Source organism: Podarcis bocagei (assembly GCF_964188305.1).
Source record: "Podarcis bocagei genome assembly, chromosome: 2".
Lineage (NCBI taxonomy): Eukaryota > Metazoa > Chordata > Lepidosauria > Squamata > Lacertidae > Podarcis > Podarcis bocagei.
In genome coordinates, this window is record NC_138126.1 from 115,057,013 (window position 1) to 115,074,786 (window position 17,774).

Genomic DNA, 17,774 nt, shown 5'->3' on the forward strand with positions numbered 1-17,774 from the left:
GTGGGGGATGAAATTTTCCCCACCCCAGGAGGATTTCCCCACAAGTTCCCTTCTCCTAAGGGATGCGGGTGGTGTTGTGGTCTAAACCACAGAGCTTAGAGCTTGTTGATCAGAAGGCTGGCGGTTCGAATCCCCACAATGGGGTGAACCCCCATTGTTCAGTCCCAGCTCCTGCCAACCTGGCAGTTCGAAAGCACATCAAAGTGCAAGTAGATAAATAGGTACCTCTCCGGTGGGAAGGTAAAGGGCGTTTCTGTGTGCTGCTCTGGTTCGCCAGAAGCGGCTTAGTCATGCTGGCCACATGACCCAGAAGCTGTCTGCAGACAAACGCTGGCTCCCTCGGCCTATAGAGCATGCAACCCCAGAGTCGTCCGTGACTGGACCTAACAGTCAGGGGTACCTTTACCTTTCTCCTATGCATGTCAACAGAAAGATCTCTCTCTCTCTCTCTCTCTCTCTCTCTCTCTCCCCCCCCCCCCATGGTGAAGAGGTTATATCCCCCCAAATCCATGAGGCCAGTGCCCATCATACTCCAGCAACAACTCTTGGTGTAACAGGAGCTTTTCTGGGAGGGTAGCTTTTGCCCCACTCCAATCTTTCCTGGGATCTACACGTGCGAAGTCAGGAGGAGCCAGGATCTCTTCCCCCAGCAATCACAGTAGAAGCTAGCCATGGAAGTTGCATTCCTTCAGTTGACCTCCTCCACCCCCTGAAAATATATACCGTATTTTTTGCTCTATAAGACTCACTTTTTCCCTCCTAAAAAGTAAGGGGAAATGTGTGTGCGTCTTATGGAGCGAACGCAGGCTGCGCAGCTATCCCAGAAGCCAGAACAGCAAGAGGGATTGCTGCTTTTACTGCGTAGTGATCCCTCTTGCTGTTCTGGCTTCTGAGATTCAGAATATTTTTTTTCTTGTTTTCCTCCTCCAAAAACTAGGTGCGTCTTGTGGTCTGGTGCGTCTTATAGAGCGAAAAATACGGTGTGTGTGTGTGTGTGTGTGTGTGTGTGTGTGTATATATATATATATATATATATATATATATATATATATAGGGGTCTGCCCTAGCCAAATTATTCAGGGGAGGGGCAAAGAGCTCAGCCCCCTGGGGTGGCACCCCTGACTTCCACACATTAGGTAGGAAATAAGATAAACAATGGAAATGTTTCTTTCAGGATAGCTACCTGGATGTCCTGCTGCTATCATCACCTCCCACCTTGCACCACCAAGCCCTGACAAATAAGTAAACAATGATTATGTATTACATTATATTATATAGACAGAGAATCTGCAAAGGCGCCTAAAGTGTTTAAGTATCTGGCCGTACGGTATGCTTCACTGTTCCTTCGTAACTGACAGCTGGGTACAAAGAATGTACTGCTGTCAATAGATGTCACACTTGGACTTCTGCTGATGCCTCTAAATATACATTATATAGCAGCTCTCCAACACAACACAAATTATTTATCTGAAAGCTGCAGGCTTTATATAATCAAATCAAATCTGAGAGACATTTGATCTTGTGCAGCTTTTATGATGTTCATCTGCTGCGAAGTATTAAATTCAGAAAGGAAAGGAAAGTGATGCTACAGAAATAACACACTGAAACTCAAGTTATCCCTTATTTTATAAATGACTCTAATTGAAGAGTTAAGAATACCTCCACACTTATTTAATAAAACCGCTAAATGGAGTTCTGCATTTGGCTAAAAATATTCTCGCAGCAAAGAGAAAGCCAAGAAGTAGTGGCCTTTGGACTAGCAACAAATCACAGAGAAAACATGCAAAGCAGTTTGGACTATAAATAGCACAATAAAAGACATACAAAACTGGGGCTGAGCATTTGGAACAGGGGAATCCACAAATGAGAGCACCCTTACTTGAGTTAGGATGAGTAGAATGGTGACTCCGCTCACCAGGAACAGCTCGTGTGATGACAGCAGAGCTATGAAACTGCCCTTCCATTAGTTAATCTGTCCCAGTCCAGATGGGGGGCACAGCTGGGCCACCAGTCAAATGGTAGAATCCAATAACTGGCACCGCTCCAACTTGTTTGGATAGAGTTGGGGTGGGGCAGGTTGGCAGCAAGGTCAAGGCTATGCAGGAACAGCAGCAAAATCCCTGGGCTGATTCTACACTAGTGGCCATAATTTTGCAAACCTTTTAGAAAAAGTGTATTTCCGAAGTTGGATGGCTCATAACACCCCCCTTTTTATTTATTAATTTTATTAATACCATAAAATTATATATCAGTGGGAAGGGAATTTAATGAAGAATGTAATGCAACAAATTATCTGTATTCTATCAAAAGTTATAGCCAAATAACCAAAAAAAGGAAGCACAACTTGCTTAGGTTGATATGCAGTAGCTTTCCTTCATTTGAATGTAGCCAATGAGCAAGTGTGTTTAGAGAGCCAATCAGGTGTCATCTTGATTTGGCAATGATTCAATCAGATCACAGTAGGAGTCAGCTATTGATGTTATGTACTGGAGCTGAGAGGAGGACATTTGTCAGCGTGTTATGTGATTGCTATCAAGTCGTTTGGTCTCCCCCCACAATTTTGGCCACTAGTGTACTAGTACACCCACAAATCCCTGGCCCCCCTGCACCCCCCGACCACCTTGCCCATCCACATTAGCTAAGCTGCAGTGACACCAGTGTCAGAAGGTGGTTCCACCCCATCTGCATTGGCCACCACTACCACTCAGGTTAAGCTCCTGTTGGAGCACTTGGGCATGGTCAGAAAACAGTTCCCAAACGTGAGGGGTCTGAGCAGGTTCCCTTTGTGCCAGTGGAAAGGAAAAATAGTCAGACACCACAGTTCAAGAAGGACACTGACAAACTGGAACGTGTCCAGAGGAGGGCAACCAAAATGGTCAAAGGCCTGGAAACGATGCCTTATGAGGAACGGCTAAGGGAGCTGGGCATGTTTAGCCTGGAGAAGAGGAGGTTAAGGGGTGATATGATAGCCATGTTCAAATATATAAAAGGATGTCACATAGAGGAGGGAGAAAGGTTGTTTTCTGCTGCTCCAGAGAAGCGGACACGGAGCAATGGATTCAAACTACAAGAAAGAAGATTCCACCTAAACATTAGGAAGAACTTCCTGAAAGTAAGAGCTGTTCGACAGTGGAATTTGCTGCCAAGGAGTGTGGTGGAGTCTCCTTCTTTGGAGGTCTTTAAGCAGAGGCTTGACAACCATATGTCAGGAGTGCTCTGATGGTGTTTCCTGCTTGGCAGGGGGTTGGACTCGATGGCCCTTGTGGTCTCTTCCAACTTTATGATTCTATGATTCTGTGATTCTATGATTCTATGATAAACTTCAGCCAGTAGCTTCATTTACTGACAGGATTGAGGAAACACAACTACACATATTTACACCGTCTCCTGCTAGAGCCCTAGCAGGGCAACCCCTTTAGGTAGAGATTTGCCACCTTCCTGGCTTGCACAGAAAAGTCCAGATCCAGGTTGCAGGTTCAAACATAGCTCCAAGCACAGCAGCAACTGGCAGGTAGGAGTCAACAGCAGCAGATATTGAGCAGATAGAAGTTGCTGGTCTAGCTCTCCTTTATATTGTACAGTGGCACCTCGGGTTAAGAACTTAATTCGTTCCGGAGGTCCATTTTTAACCTGAAACTGTTCTTAACCGGAGGTACCACTTTAGCTAATGGGGCCTCCCACTGCCGCTGCGCCACCACCGCACGATTTCTGTTCTCATCCTGAAGTAAAGTTCTTTTTTTTATATATAATATTTTTTATTGCATTTTTTTTCCAGATAAGGATACAAAGTCGGATATACAAAGAAATTACAGAAAAGAAAAAAGAAAGAAAAAGAAAATCATCCTTTCAAAACATTTTTCCACAACGAACCGGACTTCCCCACGTCTCCCTCACCGTGCATTCTTAACAATAAAAATATCAGCAAATTATAACCTTGTTTCATGCATTCTTTTGTTCTTTCAAATAATTATATTTTAAGTTTAAATTACTTATTATCAATTTACTCTAAAGGCAGATGTAATGTTATTTTAAACCTTAGTCATTTCATTAATATAACTTAATTTCTCATACCATCAAATCTTATTGCTGGAGCTAACTTTTCCAAATCATGCGAATTCTTAACATTCATATAACTTATAAAATTTTTGTAAATAGTCTTTGAATTTTTTCCAGTCCTCCTCCATTGCTTCTTGTTCCAAATCTCGGATCCTGCCAGTCATTTCGGCCAGTTCCATATAGTCCATCAATTGCGTCTGCCAGTCTTCCAGTGTGGGTAAATCTTGTGTCTTCCAGTGTTTTGCGATGAGAATTCTTGCTGCTGTAGTTGCGTACATAAAAAAAGTTCTAGCCTTCTTTAACACCTTCTGGCCGACAATGCCCAGGAGGAAGGCCTCTGGTTTCTTAGGGAAGGTGTACTTAAACACCTTTTTTAACTCATTATAGATCATTTCCCAGAAGACCTTCACTTTTGGACAAGTCCACCAGAGGTGAAAGAATGTCCCTTCAGCCTCCTTACATTTCCAACATTTATTATCAGACAGATGATATATCTTAGCAAGCTTGACTGGGGTCATGTACCACCTGTATATCATTTTCATAATGTTTTCTTTCAAGGCATTACATGCCGTAAATTTCATACCAGTGGTCCATAACCTTTCCCAGTCTTCAAACATAATGTTGTACCCAATGTCTTGAGCCCATTTTATCATGGCTGATTTGACTGTCTCATCCTGAGTGTTCCATTTAAGCAGCAAGTTATACATTCTCGAAAGTACCTTAGTCTTTGGTTCTAACAGTTCTCATCCTGAAGTAAAGTTCTTAACCCGAGGTACTATTTCTGGGTTAGCGGAGTCTGTAACCTGAAGCGTCTGTAACCCGAGGTACCACTGTACATTTTTCCTGGGCAAGAATAAACCTTCGGCAGTCCCTGGTCCCCCATCTGGTTCCCCCACTTCTTAAATATCCCCTGTGACCTCGCCCTTGCCAGCACTCTACAGTGGGGGAAATAGGCCAGCAGAGGGGTCAGGACTGAGGAAGGGAGCAGGGTCTGAGAGGAAAGGCTCCTGGCCCAGATCAGGAGGCCCTTCAGACTGTATCTGGTCCATGGACCAGCCGTTCCCTATTCCTAATTTGGAGCCCTCAAAAACCAGGAATGATATTATCTTCTAAACTTTTGCACATCCCAGACTAACTATCTATTTATCTGTCATCTATCTATCTATCTATCTATCTATCTATCTATCTATCTATCATCTATCTATCATCTATCTATCTCTCTATCTATCTATCTATCATCTATCTATCTATCATCTATCTATCTATCTATCTATCTATCTATCTATCTATCTATCTATCTATCATCTATCTATCAATCTATCTATCTATCTATCTATCTATCATCTATCTATCTATCTATCTATCTATCTATCTATCTATCTATCATCTATCTATCTATCTATCATCTATCTATCATCTATCTATCATCTATCTATCTATCTATCTATCTATCTATCTATCTATCTATCTATCTATCTATCTATCATCTGCAGCATGAATCTGCTGTGCACTTTCCAGAAACCATTTATACAACGCCATGCATATCATTTTGGTTGCCAAAGTTTTGCATCCTGCTCTTTGTGTTCCTGGGAGGTGGTGGTGGAGATATGATGGAAACATACATCCCATCAACAGTCTTTCAGGGACTGCACCGAACAATTTTGGAGGGGAGCTGATGAAAAGGAGCATATGATAAATTGGAATATCCTCACCCTGACAGTCTGAGAGATGAAATAGCGCAATTTTACTTCTTATATGCAAAGTGTCCTCTGAAGAAAATGGCACAGCAGCATAATTTTCTGCAAATGGGGGGTGGTGGCATTGCGGGAGGGGAATAGCTATTTAGTCCAGGGGAAGAGAGAGAGGGGGAGAGAGTGGGTGACGAAAGCAGCAAGCACTTTGAAATTCAGAAGGGGGCTCAATATTGCTGAGCTTAATGGATTTTGCAAAGGAGAGACAAAATAACAATGAAAAACAAAAACCAAGCTCTCCTATTTGGGACGATGGAGTATTAGCATGTCCCTCTCAGAGATGCTTTTTCTTAAAAAAAGAAAAAAAGAGAGAGATAAATCTTTGTCCCTGAAATAGCATCTTTTATGTTTAATTTATTTTCTTTAGCCCTGAGAAGGCCATCCTATTTATTTTCTTTGGCCCTGAGGGCTAATAATTTATTTTCTTCATCTTCAAGAAGGTCTTCATTTATTTTAACATCCCTGAGAGCCAAACTTTCCCCACACCTCTTGAAAATAAATAAATATTTTTTTAAAAAAATAAAATAAAAAATACAAAGTATAGAAAAGATGCAGCACTGACTGAAAAAATGGAAAGATGAATCAATGCGTACTACAGCCTTCCATTTGTTCCTTATCACTACCCCTCCTGGTCCACTTCTCTAATAGGTTCTATCAGCTGGGCAGATGAAATAAAAGACTTGACACAGTGGTGAGCTGGTAAAAACACTTTTCAAGAAGGAATCTTTAAAAAAAAACCTCAGAAGAAATAATATTATTTTTTAAATTCCAAGAAGTGGCCATGGGCTTCACCACAAATCAGCTTTTTCTTTGAATGTTGAAAAATGTAATCACTAATTGATTATTACTCTGCAATTCTGGCATAGAACAGAGGCTCTAGAGATCTGGGCCACTCCTGTTGTTGTTGTTGTTAAATTTCTGTTTTATATTTTAGAACATTCCCTTAAACAACCTTAAAATTTCAATGCCTTTCCTTCTTCTCTTTCCATGGTTCATTTTGCACAACAAAAATCTCTGCATATTTTATATAAACTAAACCATTCAGTATTCCATTATTACACACTGTTGAATTTATCTTAATGCTGCCCACGTTTTCAAATAAACACAATTTTCCTCCATATATTCAATAAACATTTTCCAATCTTCTTTAAACGTATCTTCTTCTTGTTCTCTTATTCTATATGTTAGGTCCGCAAGCTGGGCATATTCCATCAATTTAAGTTGCCAAAGATCTGGGCCACTCCTGTAGCCCTCAGAAAGTATTGAACTATGTTGACACAAGGGAATGGGAAATCGTCCAGTTTAGGTTTTTCTCCGTTTCTCTTTCCTCCCAGCATGTCCAGCTCTCCACATTTCCACATCAAGAGTGGAGTCATCAGTGGACTTGTCCAAGAGTGAAGGCCTTCTGGGAAATGATTTATAATGAGCTAAAAAAGGTATTTAAGTATACCTTCCCTAAGAAACCAGAGGCCTTCCTCTTGGGCATTGTAGGCCAGAAAGTGTTAAAGAATGACAGAACACTTTTTATGTATGCAATAACAGCAGCAAGAATACTCATCGCAAAATATTGGAAGACACAAGATTTGCCCACACTGGAAGAATGGCAGACGCAACTGATAGACTATATGGAGTTGGCTGAAATGACTGGCAGAATCCGAGACTTGGGAGAAGAGACAATGGAAGAGGACTGGAAAAAGTTTAAGGACTATTTACAAAAACAGTACAAACTGTATGAATGTTAAGAAATTGCACGATTGAAAATAACATGGTACCAGCAATTTAGTTGAAAGACACATGAGACTAAGCGATGTTTAAGAAAAGGATGAAATTTGAAGTAATATTATGTTTAAACCAAGCTGATAAGTATTTGACAAAAATTATTTGAAGTTTGAGACATAATATTTGAGAAGTACAAAACAAGATCTGAAATAAGGTAATAAATTGCTGTATATAACTTTATTACTGAGAATGCAGGGAAGGGAGATGAGAGGAAGTCCAGTTAGTTATGAAGAAATGTGTTATGAAAAGTTATGATTTTCTTTATTTTATGTTCATGTTTCTGTTTATTTATGTTTTTCTTTGTTCGTTACTCCTTGGTGAAGGTATTGTATATGTTTGGTGATTTTTCTTTGTTTAAAACCTGCAATAAAAATATATATATATATTTTTTAAAAAAAAGCACTGCTTGACTGGTTGATTTTCAAAGACAGTCATTGCACACTGTTGAAATACAAGCTCCGCTCGCTAAATGGAAAAAGCTTCCAGGCAGCTGGTGACCTGTCCAAGGTGCTGATCACCTCTACCTAACCTAGTTGCAGTCTGATTCTGCTCTGCTGGCTGATTCTGTACCATGCTTTGCACCTTATAACTCAGGGCAGCATGGCTTTCCTATCCTCTATGGTCCCTCCATGGCTTGTTATGGCTTGATGCCTTCCAAATGATGTCAAATTAGAACTCTCATCACCCTTGACCACTGGTTATGGTGGCTGGGCTGATGAGAATTGTAGTTCAACAACGTCAGGAGGGCACCACGTTGGCTACTCATGACCTAACACTTTGGAACTTCCTGCCTATTGATGTTAAGCAGGTACCTCCATTGTATTATTTGGGTGGGGGGGCCTTGCTTATAGCATAAGCACACCTGCCTATCCAGACTTGTGGAAGCTGTGATTAAAACACGTCTTCCCCTCCTATTGTTAATATTAATTACCTTGTGAATATTTTTAATACCTGCTTTTTAACAGTTTTTTATTGGTAAAATTAATGATATATATTTATTTTTTTGTAAGAGAATCTATTACAATCAAGTGGTACAGGCATTTTATTACAATCAAGTGGTACACACACACGGTTATGTACCATGCTAGTAGGGACGCGGGTGGAGCTGTGGTCTAAACCACTGAGCCTCTTGGGCTTGCTGATCAGAAGGTCATCAGTTTGAATCCCCATGGCAGGGTGAGCTCCCATTGCTCTGTCTTAGCTCCTGCCAACCTAGCAATTCAAAAACACACCAGTGCAAGTAGATAAATAGATACTGCGGCAGGGGGAAGGTAAATGGCATTTCTGTGTGCTCTGGTTTCCATCACGGTGTTCTGTTGCACCAGACGTTGTTTAGTCATGCTGTCCACATGGCCCAGAAAGCTGTCTGTAGACAAACACCAGCTCCCTTGCCCTGAAAGAGAGATGAACGCCGCAACCCTATAGCCGCCTTTGAGTGGACTGAACCATCCAGGAGTCCTTTATTTAACTTACTATGCTAGTGACACCTGATCTGTTGAAAGGCTATTACCATTTATTTATTACCATTGTAATAAACCAGTGAACCCTCCCATGCCTTGATGGTAGAAGATGACTTATTATTATTATTATTATTATTATTATTATTATTATTATTAAGAATTAGCATGAGGAAAGCAAACATGGAGAGGGCAGTACCAACGGGGGGAAAGGACTCCAAGTAAAATATATAAGGAGAACCATGGTACACTTATGAAGCATTGATTCTTTCCACTTATGATATGGCATAAATCACACTTAGTATTTAAGGGGTTTTAAGTAATGAAATACTACTGCTAAGAGGAAAATATACCGGGCATACAATATCCCATCTTCAGCTGCACCATGCTGCAAAGAGGCCATTGAATAAAATTAGAGTTCTGATAGGGTATTAGACTTTTATAACTTTGTATGCACTTTTGCCAAACTTTGATTAGTCAAGTGGCAGGCAGTGGTGACGAACAAATACAGTGGTACCTCGGGTTAAGGACTTAATTCATTCCGGAGGTCTGTTCTTAACCTGAAACTGTTCTTAACCTGAAGCACCACTTTAGTTAATGGGGCCTCCTGCTGCCGCCGCGTTGCCAGAGCACAATTTCTGTTCTCATCCTGAAGCAAAGTTCTTAACCCGAGGTACTATTTCTGGGTTAGCGGAGTCTGTAACCTGAAGCAAATGTAACCTGAAGTGTATGTAACCTGAGGTACCACTGTAAAGCAAAAGACATCTGCCTGGGGATAGCTGGCTAAATTCAGCTGTGAGATCTTCGTGCTTTGGCAAAGTCTCTCTCTCTTCAGTAATTTATCCATTCACGTACTTCACAGCATCCTGCAACACAAGGACATTAGTGAATGGATTTACTTTATCCTATTCATCAGGGTTGTGTAATGCTATGTTGATGTGGCAGAGTTAGCTGTAAACAGGTGAATGTTAAGCCAAGAAGCGGAGCAGGCTCCCTGGGCGGGGTGGAGTCCCTAGACCATAGCTGTCAACATTTCCCTTTTTTAAAGGGAAATTCCCTTATTCCGAATAGGATTCCCCGCAAGGAAAGGGAAAAGTTGACAACTATGCCCTAGACTAGATTCCAAGCGGCTAGTTTGATGTTAGTTCCTGATGGGGCGAGGCAGCAGAGAGGTCAGTGCAGTGCAAACACAACAGTTAGAGCTAACCGGACACTTCTGCGGCTGGTGTTTGCACTGTGCTGACCACATTGCTCCCTCACTCATCCGTAGCCCTTGCTTAGTGCCAAGCTGTAAATGATCAGCTCTCATTTGTTCTTTTCAAAAGCTAACTGTGGGGAATGAGATGAGAATCAGTTCGAAAACATGGCTCTGGTATGTGTGCAGTAACCCTTAACCCCTGTTAGTTTCTGTTTGCCACTGAGCAGCTGCTTAGAGTCACAGGAATCTGTTTACATTCCAGAGACCTTCCAGACTGTTGGAAGTCTCACGGGAGAGGAGATGGGTGTAACATTACTGGTTTTCTGTTCCTTTGTTTCTTTCATAGAGAGAGGAAGTATATTTCTGTTTGCGTAGTAAGAAATAAAGCATAGCGATGTAGCCATAAATCTCATCACTTCCGCATGCTATTTTGGAAACTCTGCTGAATGGGGGAACGTGCCTTGGAGCCTCATCAAAGGCTCAGGTTGTTAATTATTCGTCGGGGGCGATTCCGAAGGACACGGAGGAAGATGAGCTTTATCAGCTTGGCTGAGTGGAGATCCCGACATTTTTGGTTATCGGGCCCAGAAGAACGGCAGAAGAACGGAATGCAGCTTATCTTCTCTGCGTGTCAAGAAGATTGATGAGAGGTATGTGCTCATTCCCCCGGGAAGCCTGCCAGTCCCTAATTAATGGATTAAGCCTGGACTTTGAACTCTTAGCCAAAGCAGCTTGGCTGAGCGGAGATCCCGACAACCCCTGCATTGTTTTGCTTTCCCAATCCGAATTGCCCTGTCTTCTAGTTTCCCCACTGGGCAAAAGTTCCATGTACCATGCCAGGTTAACCAACCTCTCCTTGCACCAGAGCCCCAATCTGGTCCCCACCCTACTACTCTCTTTTTCAGGTGGGGAGACAAATAGGAATAATTATGGAGATTTCCTAGTGGCACTATTTTGACACTTGGGTTATGATCCCAATAGCAACCTAGATAGAGGTGACTTGGATTACATTACATTGTCAACTAGCTGGAGCACACTGCTTAGGTACAGAATAAAGAAATGGATAGGACAGGAAGATAACTGACACACAATATTACAACTAATATTCTCATCTCACAGGGGCAGCCAATAAATATTATTTGTTAAAATTAAGTTTGGAAACCACATGGGGCTTCTAGGTGCTTAAATGCAGTGTGTAAGTTTTGATGATACAGCACTGTGTCATCTATAAGGGGGAAATGAGAGATGCATCCTGTCCTTTAAATAAGATTTCTAGGCTTCACTCTTCTGGAAAATAACAAGATTACTGGACCCACAAAGCTCAGTCGGGTGGATGGATGGAACAGAATTTATTTTATTTATTTATTTATATATATATTGGCAAGGCTAAGGCTTGTTGAAAGGGTTTTCAGTTTTCACATTTTCTACCCAAAAACTGAAAAGAGAAGGTCCAGGAGAAAAGCATTATTGGGCCAGTTTCACTTTGCAGACTTCATCACAGGAATCTGAGTGGACCCAAGTACTTTACACAAACATTCATATTTGGTTTCAAAGTGGTTGTGGATTTGAAAGGATGGCTGAATATAAATATTGAAATGTCTTAGCAATTATGGTGGTTTTTTCCCCTTTTCCCTTTTTTTTACATTGCAGGAACTTCTCACACGGGAGCTGCTTTGTGCAGAGTCAAACTAAAGGTTCATCAAATCTAGTATTCTCTGTTGCGACTGGAGGCAGAATTTCCATTGCTATTTACTTCTCCAAGGTCACTTTTGAGAATACTAAACTAGCACACAGCACCAGTATTGCTCAGGAAGAATCTCCATCCGAACTCATTTACTTTCTCCAGCCAAAACATTTCCCTCTTATGGGAAATTTGAACATTGGTTTACTTCTTTCCCAACTATTATTTGCCAGTCTTGCAATTTGCATATATTGATGCTTTATTGTCAAATATTATGTGTTGGGTCCAGACTTGAGGAGCATTGCAAACTCAAGATCTGCCTGGATCGGTGGAGTTTGGAACTGGTGGGTCTGTGGCTGTGCCTGGGCTCAGCTGGGGCTACACTGATTGACGTCCATCATCTCAGCTTATCTCAGAGCTACTTTGGCATAAGTCCTCCATCCCGGCTCATCCGAGGCTCATCTGACTGAGTCATCACTGGGGTAAATCCTGAAAAAGGAGAATTCTGTGGGAATGGTGGTATTTGTGGAAGAGGTGGCAAGTGGCAGGGTAGACTTATGCCTATTCCAAACTCTGTTCGGTTTGGTCACGTGACCTAGTGACCCAACTGATGTTACACTAGTGAAAAGGGTGGTGTAAGTTTAAACTTTATCTTAAAGGCTTGTTTTCTTTCTGCCAGACTTGGGACATCTAATATCTCCAGGTCATAGTTTAAATCATGGGTAGGCAAACATGGGTAGGATCCGGCCCAATCACCTTCTAAATCTGGCCCGCAGACGGTCTAGGAATCAGCATGTTTTTACATGAGTAGAATGTGTCCTTTTATTTAAAATGCACCACTGGGTTATGTGTGGGGCATAGGAATTCATTCATTTTTTCCCTTCAAAATATATTCTGGCCCCCCACAAGGTCTGAGGGACAGTGGACCGGCCCCCTGCTGAAAAAGTTTGCTGACCCCTGGTGTAAATGAACCATAATTAAAATGAAACTATTTAAAGATTGTATGAGTTTTAGACTATTGATCTCAGCAGTTAATCAGTCATGTGTTCCTTTAGGTCAGATAAACGAAACATAAATAAAACCAGAAGCATCTGGGAATTGCTGTTCGGCCAGCTGGAAAGCAGATATGTCCACTCAAAATACCAATAGATCAATGATGTTGGATGTAGAGTGGTACCTCGGGTTAAGTACTTAATTCGTTCCGGAGGTCCGTTCTTAACCTGAAACTGTTCTTAACCTGAAGCACCACTTTAGCTAATGGGGCCTCCTGCTGCTGCCGCCGTGCCACCGGAGCCCAATTTCTGTTCTTATCCTGAAGCAAAGTTCTTAACCTGAAGCACTATTTCTGGGTTAGCGGAGTCTGTAACCTGAAGCGTATGTAACCTGAAGCGTATGTAACCCGAGGTACCACTGTATCTTCCCTGTCTTCCCTTAAAGACATTTTTCATAAGGTTTTGACATCACGGTTTCTGATTCTTGCTAGACTGAATAAAATATTCCCAAGGGCCAGTGACCAACACCGGAGATACGAGACTCCTAATGCACACATATTTTACATCATATGGTTATGTCCAATGATAAGAAGCCTTTGGGGAATCTGTGCTGACAGAAATAAGTATTTGGGGTCATGATCTCCCAGTATAATTATTTGGATATCTTACAGGCATTATACCAGAAGAGAATTGGGAAATGACAGCTCATCTATTAATGGCAGCTGAAATTGTGCTCTGTCAAAAATGGGAGGCAGGCGGGGGTGGGGGTGGGGATCCCATGCCACTATCTCTTGATTCCTGGTTAACATTTTGGAAATAACTAACTTGATTAGAGTTAATGGAGAGAAAGATAAGGTCCAATGAAAAAAACAAGTTCATTTCTGCTCTGTTAGAAAATAAAGTACAAGTTAATCTGCACTCTTTAATACATTCAGATCATTCAACTACTATAAAACATACTGTAAAAGGATAATATAATAAATGGATAATATAGTCAACTCTGTTATTCTATATTTTTTTCCCTTCAGTCTCTTTCTACTCCAAGAGAGCAGAACAGTCACAATAGTGCATATGAATTAGACTGTTTTCATAAATTTGTATATGATTTTGTGAATATATATGACTGTATCTATAAATCCATTCCATATTTATGTTGCGGTCATTTAATAATATTTCTGATTTGTTCATTAAATTAAGTAATTAAAAGACAAAGAAAAAGTAGTCTATCCATCTTGTTATGTTTGGAATTGAGACACAGTGTATCAACATCTCCTTCTGCCCAGCTCAGACTAATGTCTCAAGAACCATTGAGTTTAGTGCCTGAGGAATCTGTTAAAAGTCAACACCTAATGTTCCATTTCACAGTAACAGCATTTACTGTTTACCAAGGAAGAGAACCCAGGAATGGGCTGTGCAAATGATGAGGTGGGATTGCATGGAAAAGAGAAGGCTTGTATCTAGTTTTTTTGGAGGCAGTGAGCAGCTAAAGCCCCAATACATCATATGCCCTTAATTTCCCCCTTTACTTTCACCCACAAAGCACTGCACTTGAGGCCATTGTTGCAGAGAGAGAAAAGTCTACCCTTCACTCTTGTCAGGAACTGCTAGATCCATACCCAGCTGCCTCATATGGCAAACCACAGATTTGCAGGTCGCAGCTTCTCAGTGAATTATCTTCAGGTCCTATAGTGACTCCACCCACCCAGACGGGCCATTGAATCTTTCTATTCAGGAAGGAATATGAAAGAGCTTCCTGTTCCAGCTGAGCCTTCCTTGAGCAACAAGAGACATGTCTAGGTATTTGCCTGAATCCCTGAGTTCAGGCCCCTCTGTCAGGCGGCAGAGGAACCAACCCCCTTGGCAGATTGCCAGGAACGGATAAGACAGGGAAAGTTCTTACCAACTGAGTTTTATTCAATATTCACAGAGAGAAGTTTGGAAATGCAGCCTCTTGGAATAATGGTGTTGCCCCGAGTGAGTCTCCACCCCTCTCTCCCTTTATGCGTCATCACTATGGGTGCTGAGAAGTGCCTTCTGCCTCTGAGCTCTCTGCTCTCCTACTTTCAATGCTCGCCAGGTTCTGGGAGGAGGAGGCTGTAATGCTTTCTAAAGACACTGTGTCCATCAGCTGTCCCCCCTCTGGTGCTTCTTCTTCCTCCCCCTCTCCCATTATTTCCCAGCTTTCCCCCTCATCTGCCTCTGAGCTGTGATCTCCCTCAAACCCCTGTTGTAATTCTGAACTGACTTCTTCTTCTCTGGAAGAGTCAGGCTGGGGAGGTGGTCTCCACCATTCCTCCTCTGTCCAGTCCCTGACACCCACCCAGAATGCCACTGTGCAGGTTGCCCCATCCATTGTATCCCCAATCTTCCCTGTATTGAGCAGAAAGGTCTGCAAGTTTGGGTCTCCCCTCCACTTACATTCACTTGAATGATAGTAGAACCCCCTGCCCAACTGAGGACCCTGATAAAGAAGTGTTCCTGATTGTGTGTTCTGTTTACATCCACATAAATGTGAGTAAAAACCTGTTGCAGATTTTCCCTGGCCAACATGGGGAAGGTTGGGGATGCAGTAGGGTTCAGGCGATGTACATGGGAACATGAGCACCCCTCCCTCCCTTCCATGGATGCAGTGTCCATGTAAGGCAGGTGTAGAGAACCTTTTTTTTTCAAATAAATATTTATTAAAGTTTTCACAGTATTACATAATGAAAAAGAAAAAAGAAAAAATAAGAAATAAAAAACAGTTAAAAATAATTCCATCTTTACATCACATATCTTTCATTTACTTGTTTCCCGGACCTCCTCATACCTCCCTTTTTTTGTATTCCAGTTCAATTTATTAGTTCAGCAATTCCTTTCCCTCCTTATTATCCTGATCTTTAAACTTAATATATTATAACATTAAATTTTTACCTATTAAAAATCCAATTTTTCCATATTCTTTTAAACCATTACAGCTAGAAACCACTTAACTTCAATCCAACATCATTCTAACATTCCTTAATTTTGCAATATTTCTGTAAATAATCTTTAAATTTCCTCCAATCTTCTTCCACCGACTCTTCTCCCTGGTCTCGGATTCTGCCAGTCATTTCCGCCAATTCCATGTAGTCCATCACTTTCATCTGCCATTCTTCCAGAGTGGGTGATGTAGAGAACCTTTAGTCCTCCAGATGTTTATGACCTGCAACTCCCATCAGCCCCATCATGACATGACCAATGTCCAGGGATGATGGGAGTTGTAGTTCAGCAATGTATTGAAGTTCCAAGGTTCCCAATGCCTGAAGTAAGGTTTCCTCAAGAGAGGGGGTGATTCTGCCTCCTGGCTTTCCCCTTAGTCCTCTTATGGGTCCTGGCTCCTGGCTCACCCCAGGCTGTTATGCCACCCTGTACACAGAATGGACAAAAATGCTTTGTACTCCATGATGGCTGATGCCCATTAGGACTAGTAAGATGAAAGGAAGTGAGACTGTCAGGGGCTGAACAGAGGAGGAATGGTGGTGACCGCCCCCCCCCTTCTCCTGAACCTTCCTGAGAACAGGAGGACAGTATAGATTTAGAACAGAGGTTTGCAGAAGGGCATAGTTCAGAGGCTGCAGAGGGGAGAAGCTGGGAAATATTGGGAGAGGAACAGCAGGAAGCAGCAGCAGCAGGGGAGAGACATCTGATAGACTCAGTGTCCTTGGAAACATTCCTGACCCCCCCCTCCCAGGACCAGGCAGGCATTGAGGGTATTAGAACAGAGAGCACAAATTAACTGATGCAGGCGTGAGGTCGAATGGGGGTAGGAATTTACTTTACTTGGAGCAATACCATTATTAGGGAAGGCTGCATTCCTTCATCGTTCTCTGTGAATTATTGAATAAATTGCTTGGTAATAACTTTTTTCATTTCTCTGATTCTGGGCTGCCGCCGTGGGAGGGGTCTGATTCCCTGAAGCCTGACAGAGTCCAATGGTAGGTGGAGATAGAGCCAATGACATGCAGAGCCAGCTAATTCTAGTTTTGCCCCAAGCCAACAGAAAGTCCCAACCTCTAGATTGATTGTAAGTTAGAAGGCAGGCAAGTCATCACTAGCTGAGGGCAGACTGAGGTTGTGGTGGTAGTTCCCTATTTGCTCTAAAGGATCCTCCTCTATTGACAGCATTCCTCTCCTATCCTAAGCTCCTTGAACATAAGCTCTCCCTCCACACATTACCCACCTTGTCATAATGATGGGTAGTTGGCTAGCCCCCTTTCATACAAAGAGAATGCCTATGTGAGGAGAAGTTATTAGCTGTCATTGAAATGCTGCTCTCCACTGTCCCAAACCCAGTTGCTTGTTTCCCGGTTCTTACAGGCATCCATTTTGTCCCATATTTTCTCTGAGCAGACTGCGCGAATGTTTCTAGGTGTTGGTTCCCTAGGAAACCACAGAAAATTGTATTCCACAGCAATGTCATGTTCTGGGATGGGTTTCAGCATCCAGAGCAGACAGGTGATATGACAGGAAGGAATAACAAAGAATCAGGCAATCCTTGGGTTGTGAAATGCAAGCTGAGACACGGAGCCAAATCTACCTGCCAACACTCTTTAAGACAGCAGAAAAGGAAAAGGCCCCTTTGATAAGCAGCACATATTTGTGTTGTGTTTTGGCTTTCGGGAAAGTGCAGCCTCTTGCCAGGCTCTTGAAGTAGCTTTTCCATAGCTGTGCAATTGTTGCAGAAAGTCCTGTGCAGTCTCTGAACCACTTTCTGAAAGTCGCAATGCCCTAAACACCTTGAAACCAAAGGAGGAAGTACATACTTTTAAAAGCTATAGCCATAGAATCATAGATTCTTAGACTTGGAATGGACCCAAGGGTGATCTAGTCCAACCCCCT